The sequence below is a fragment of the Lycium ferocissimum genome, unplaced genomic scaffold (genome assembly GCF_029784015.1).
Source record: "Lycium ferocissimum isolate CSIRO_LF1 unplaced genomic scaffold, AGI_CSIRO_Lferr_CH_V1 ctg13544, whole genome shotgun sequence".
NCBI lineage: Eukaryota > Viridiplantae > Streptophyta > Magnoliopsida > Solanales > Solanaceae > Lycium > Lycium ferocissimum.
In genome coordinates, this window is record NW_026714939.1 from 15,462 (window position 1) to 21,822 (window position 6,361).

The 6,361-nt window shown below is 38.0% G+C and overlaps 1 pseudogene; it reads left to right on the plus strand.

Annotated features, from left to right (window-relative positions):
• Positions 1 to 1,121: 1,121 nt before the first annotated feature.
• Positions 1,122 to 1,238, plus strand: LOC132042136 (5S ribosomal RNA; annotated as a pseudogene).
• The last annotated feature ends 5,123 nt before the right edge of the window (positions 1,239 to 6,361 follow it).

Sequence of the window (6,361 nt, forward strand, 5' to 3'; positions counted from 1 at the left end):
TTGAAATTTCATTATTTCTTCCAACAACCTACAAACGATTCCAACTTCCATTTAAATCATTAAGTCATCATTTTCATTATGGAATCCGTAACGATAACAACCAAAATACCATATAAAATTAGCTCATTCCTTAACATACCAAAACAGTCCATTTTCGGCCACACCCAACACACATATTTTTCATGACTTTCATCCAATTCTACACACTACAACAACACCCAAACATGTTAAATACAATTAATTCATCATCCTATACAACACACCTATACACGGCCAAACTACAACCCACGGCTACAACTTCAACATCATACCTTCATGTATTTCATTCATTTCTACATATCACAACATGCACAAATCATCCATAAAACATGTAAAGAAGATTAAACCTCACCTTTTTCCACTTTGTTCTTCACTTGGCTAGGGTTGAGATTTGCAACAACCAAGGATTTGCTTGCTCTAACAATCACTCCATGTTGTTTAGCACCTTCCAATTAGTAGAAAAGCTAGGAAGAATTATTTTTTTTGAGGGCTATTTTTGGTCTTCCATTTTTCTTTTTCTTGGCCGAAATGGCCTCTCCCTTTTCTCCTCCATTTTCTTGAAATTTCTAGATGCTAAAGATGATAAAAATGATGACTTAGTCATCTTTTATCTCTATGTATTAACCAACCAAGTGGCCCTTGGCCCACAAGTCATGTGCATAGTCACATGGCTTTTAATTTCATGAAAATTAAGTCTCCAAATTTTCACTTTTGGCCCCATATTTCATGAAATGTTCAACTTTCCATAATTCACTTTTAACCCCAAATTTTTCCTTATTCCAAATTTACCCTTAACATTCCATACCAATAAAAAGATGAATATGCAACTTATGCACTTTTAACAAAATCGGAAAAATTTACAACCTTGTCCTTAACTTGTCGCAACCGACTTAGAATATTCCAACGTACAAAGTACAGGGTATAACAATTATTAAGAATTCCGAAGGCTAAACTAGCATTTGCTCGGTCAGGAAAGTAAGGGATCTTTCCAATTCGGAGGGAGATGCATTACAGGAATTTTATTGGGATTCGTTAGAACTTCAATTTGTCTAGGTCATGCGATAAAGGTCACGTAGCAGAGTGGATGCGATCGTACTAGCACTAACGCACCGGATCCCATCAGGACTCCAAAGTTAAGCGTGCTGGGGTGAGAGTAATACTAGGATGGGTGACCTCCTGGGAAGTGTACTAAGAGTCCTACAATTTGGACATAAGAGAAGGATGAGGGACTAGAATAGCCGCAGGGAAACTAGAAGTATCTAAGACACATGGTTGGTGTTATATCCCGTATTTTGTACATTGGGACAATCCGAGTTAACCACGATAAGTTAGGGACAAGACTATTCCGGGATACGAAGTCGAGACTTTTAACCACGATCTTGTTTTAAGGCATAAGTTGCTTATGATTTTGTGCCATGGAATATTAAGGGAAAATTTGGGGTCAAAAATGAATTAAGGAAAAATTATTATTTCATGAATTAAGGGGCATGTGGCCGGCCACATGGGTGTGGGCCATGGCCACATGGAAGCCTAATATATGTATTAAAAGATGACTAAGTCATCATTTTCACCATCCTCAACACTTAGAAATTTCAAGAAACTTGGAGAAGAAGAACAAAGGCCATTCGGCCATGAACAAGAAAAACTAAGGTCCAAAAATTGATCAAGAAAAAATATTTCCTTCTAGTAATTCAAGCAATTGGAAGGTCCTCTTTAACGTGAGATAGTTGTTGGAGTCGTTATGTCACACCCTAATTTCCGTTAGGGTGTGATGGGCACCCGACCCTTATTTAGAGCCGAGCGAACCCGGCCGACTCACATAATACTCATGATCACGCTTACTATCAAGTTATGACACAACTACATAATGAAAATTTTCGGAGAATAGTATACATTTTTTTCCTTTCCCGAATCAATGAAAACTTGTAACACATAAAGACATATAGCACTTATAATACAATGCATGATAATTCATCGGCTTACATAGCCGCTTACATAACCGACATCTTATACCCACAACAACGTACGCAAAGTCTCTAACACGAACACGATACTATAACATAATACTTTGACTTGGCGGCACTCCGGAGCAACCGGAGCTCGCCAATCCGCCTGGAACATCTTCTCGCTAATGTCTTCAACTCATCAGGTGTACTCGCGCGGCATGAAACGCGGCCCCCGAAGAAAGGGGGGGTCGATGCGGAATATGTACCGAGTATGTAAAGCATGGAATATAGTAAGCGGGATCATCGAAGTAAAGAGTACGGAAAAATCATAAGACTTGCCTGTTGAAAAACATTTGTCATACATATACATATATCGGTAACTGAAGTCATATCATATTCGTATCATCATAGTATCATACATATATACCGTACCCGGCCCTGTAATGAGGGACTCGGTGAGTAAATCATATCATAATCATGTATGCATGTCCATATACATATATACACATAACGTACCCGGCCCTCTAGTGAGGGACTCGGTGAAGCGTGTCCTGGCCCCGCTAGCAAGGGACTCGGTATGCCGTCCTGGCCGCCATCCCCATCATCACATCATCATATCATTTATATATACATATAGCGTACCCGGCCCTCTAATGAGGGACTCGGTGAATAATGCAGAGGAATGTGCACGAAAGCGTACCCGGCCCGGGACTCGGTGAAAGACATATTAAGCTTGCACGAGCGAGTAGTGAGAAACCATACGCAATATAAAACATACAATGTTTGCCAAGACTCGAAAGAACCATCCATACGATAGATCATTTAAAGGGAATTAGACAATAACCATAAATCATACCTTTCAGAGTTGCGACGAATGATGTCAAAGACAAAACCTTTGGGATCGTTTGTACATGGCAAAATATATCATGGAACTCAATGGAGTAGTCAAAATGATCACTTTTTATTAATCGGAACCTTAGTCAAAAGTCGTTCTTACATATCACTCAAAATAAGCCAATTAGGTCAACGTAGAAAGATCTCGGAAATAGGGGCCCACTTCGGGTCAAGTCGAGGTGGCGTACGTAAAATTACAAACATTAGGCTTTATGGAGCCACTTATGAAGGTCTCAAGGTAATTCGGTTCCATTTGAGAAAGTTATAGATGTTTAAGCTATTTTGCCAACAAAACATAAAGTATTCAATTCAATTCCATTGAATGAATAAGGGCCAAATCTAGGCTCGGATTTCTAGGAGTAGAGTCATCCCGGAGGCTCGTATCAAAGCCTATTATGTCTAGGACATGCCAAAGGATAAAAAGGTGAAGCTTTACATACCTTATTCGCTCCTTACGCTTCTCCAAATTCAAATCCCGTTTCCTCCAAAATCTACAATTGGTCACATTTATCAAATATTAATTATAAGGCTTTAAGAATTCAGTCTTAACCAATACTTGTCTACAGAAATTTGGTGACATCTCCCCCTATACATACAACATCCCCGAGATTTTAACTCGGCCAAAATATCAACAACCATACCAACAACAATACCAACAATTTCATATCAAACTAGAATTAAATTCATTCTTAAACTACTCCCAAAACAGCCCAATATACATTCGGATACTAATGCTTGTATACACTTCTTTATTTCCGTATATCCATAATATGACAACAATAACTACAGCCAATCCTCCGATATTCCAGCCCACAAAACTGTCCATAACAACCATAAAACAGTCCCCAAAATATCATCGCAAAACAGCCACAAATATCATACTAAACGGCTCTAAATATTGTCACAAAATAGCCACGAAAATTATGTAAAACAGCCCCAAAATATTGTTACAAAATAGCCCGATATACGCTTTGTATACAATATCTTTATACACTTTATTCTCCCAAATTCAAGAACAACAACTTATCAAAAACATCAACAACAATATCAACAATTATTATACATCATAACTCAACTAACTTCATCCATTTAATCCACCTAAAACAGCCCCTTAATCCATAAATCCCAACAAAACAACAAGAAGTTTATAACGCTATTTTCTCCGTTCTAATCCGTTAAAACTCTAAATAAACTTGTTAACAATGAAAAAGGGACCTTATTCTTACCTTAAGTATGCAGCAACCACTTCAACAATCTTCTTCTTGGCTGATTTTTAGCTCAAATTGAAGGCAACGTGACGTACAACACTTTTCTCTTCATGAGCTTCGCGATTCGGGGGCTTAGATTTTGATCAAAATTGATTTCTCTCTAAATTTCTCCTCCTTTCTCTCCCTAGAATGTTCTAAAATTTTATGGGTGTGTTTTGGTCTGAAATGTGGAGAGAAGACCGAAATTTTTCATTATATGACAATAGAAATGGGCCTGACCCGAATTGAAATCGGGTTGGGCCGAATTCACTGTTCATCTCGACCTTTCTGCCTTAAAACGTTCATATCTCCTTGTACCGATGTCACCTGGGAACCCACAACCTATGGTTCGAAAGCTAATTCAATTATCTACAACTTCTATTTCTTGGTATTTTTCCAAATTCCAAACTTATAATACCGTTTTTGCCCCTCAAAGTCAGGTCACCCGAAAACGTTTTCTTAAAAATATTCGTTTGGAGGGCTTCCACTTTGATTTGGCCCAAGGGTCCTTCATGAGTTGTGTTTAACTTTACATATGTGATTCATATAACTTGTCACATGTTCCAAAAAAAAAAAAATCTTAACGTGTGGGCCCCACCTCAGCTTACAAATAATCCGACGTTCAAAAATACGGGGTATAACACGTTAAGCCGTTCGTTTTGTCGTTTGCAAAACCTAGCTAAGTTGTGAATTTGAAGGGAAAAGGTAACGTTTAATCTTCTTTTACATATGTTATGGATGATTTGTGTATGTTGTAGTATGTAAAAATGGATGAAACTCATGAAATATTGCATGTTGAAGTGAGGCCGTGTGCATGGCTTGTAGTCGTGCATAGGTGATGTTGTGTAGGAGTGATGAATTAATTCTATTTAGCATGTTTGGTTATTGTAGTGTGTTGAAATGAATGAAAATCATGAAGTTGGCATGTTGGGGTGGTGGCCGAATACCCCCTTCCTTGTATAACAAAGAATGAATTGATTTTATGTGGTATTTTGGTTGTCGTCGTTGTGGGTTCTATGGTGAAAATGAGAGTTTAATGATTCAAATTAATGTTGTAATGGTTGCGGGCTGTTTGGGAGTTAACGTGGTTATAATGTAATTTTTTATATTTATTGAAATGACATTGTTAACGTATGGATTGTTGGTGTAATTCATGAATTTGGAAGCGAGGAATGTGTTGGTGTTGTTGTTCTCGGGTTTGGGGATGGCTTCGGGTGAAGTGGTACATTGGTTGAGTTGTTTGAAATATTGTGTGAATTGTTTAAAGTGTTCTTGAATATTGTTTGAATGGTTTCGGATTAGTAATTGAACGTATGAGCGTTGATGTTGGTTTGAATGTAAGTAGTTGAATTGAATATAATGAATGTTGTTGAATTATGTAGAAAAGAGTTACTAACGTTAGAATGCGTTTTGAATTGATTATTGAGGTTGTTAGTGTGGTTGTTGGTATTGTTGTTGATGAATTTGGCCGAGTTGAATTCTCGGGGTTGTTGCATTTACAGGGGAAATGCTGCCCAAATTTCTGTAGAATTAAGTGTTAGTTTGGAAATGAACTCCTAAATGCCTATAGTTAACGTTGGTATTTAATGATGTTGTGTAGATCTTGGGGAGTCCGAGACTTAGGATTGGATTAGCCTTGAGAGCGGACGAGGTATGTAAAGTTTAACCTTTCCTTCTTTTGGCATGTCTTAGTTGTAAATAGGCTACGACACGAGCCTCGAGGAAACTCTATTCTTGCGATCCGAGCAAGTCTACGATTCTTATTTACTTTTTAACGTTGGCATTCGTAATGTATTAGAAAAATGGTCCTTATGTCTTTGGTATAATTGAATTTCAAATGCTGCATAAATAGTTTTGTTCCTAAAGAGTTCTACGTCGAAAAAGAGCCGTAACTTTCGTAGACGAATTTAACTGGATCGCCTCAATATGCTCGTGGGAGATTCTGTAGCATATAAAGACTATGTCTTCCATAGTTTCACGACCCAACCCCGTAGGCCGTGACTAGTGCCCGGTCTGGGCACCCAAACTGTTATAGCCCGTATTTCGTACGTCCGGACATAGCGAGACAATGGTGAGAAATTAAGGTCAAGACTATGTTCTAAAATAATTTTAATGTCCGAGTTATTAGGAATATTATTTATGAATATTGGTATTGTGGGAATATTGAGAAAGGTTGAGGGCGAAAAAGGAAATTCGTAAAGTGGCACCATGGTAATATTGTGGAAGTCAAGGGGC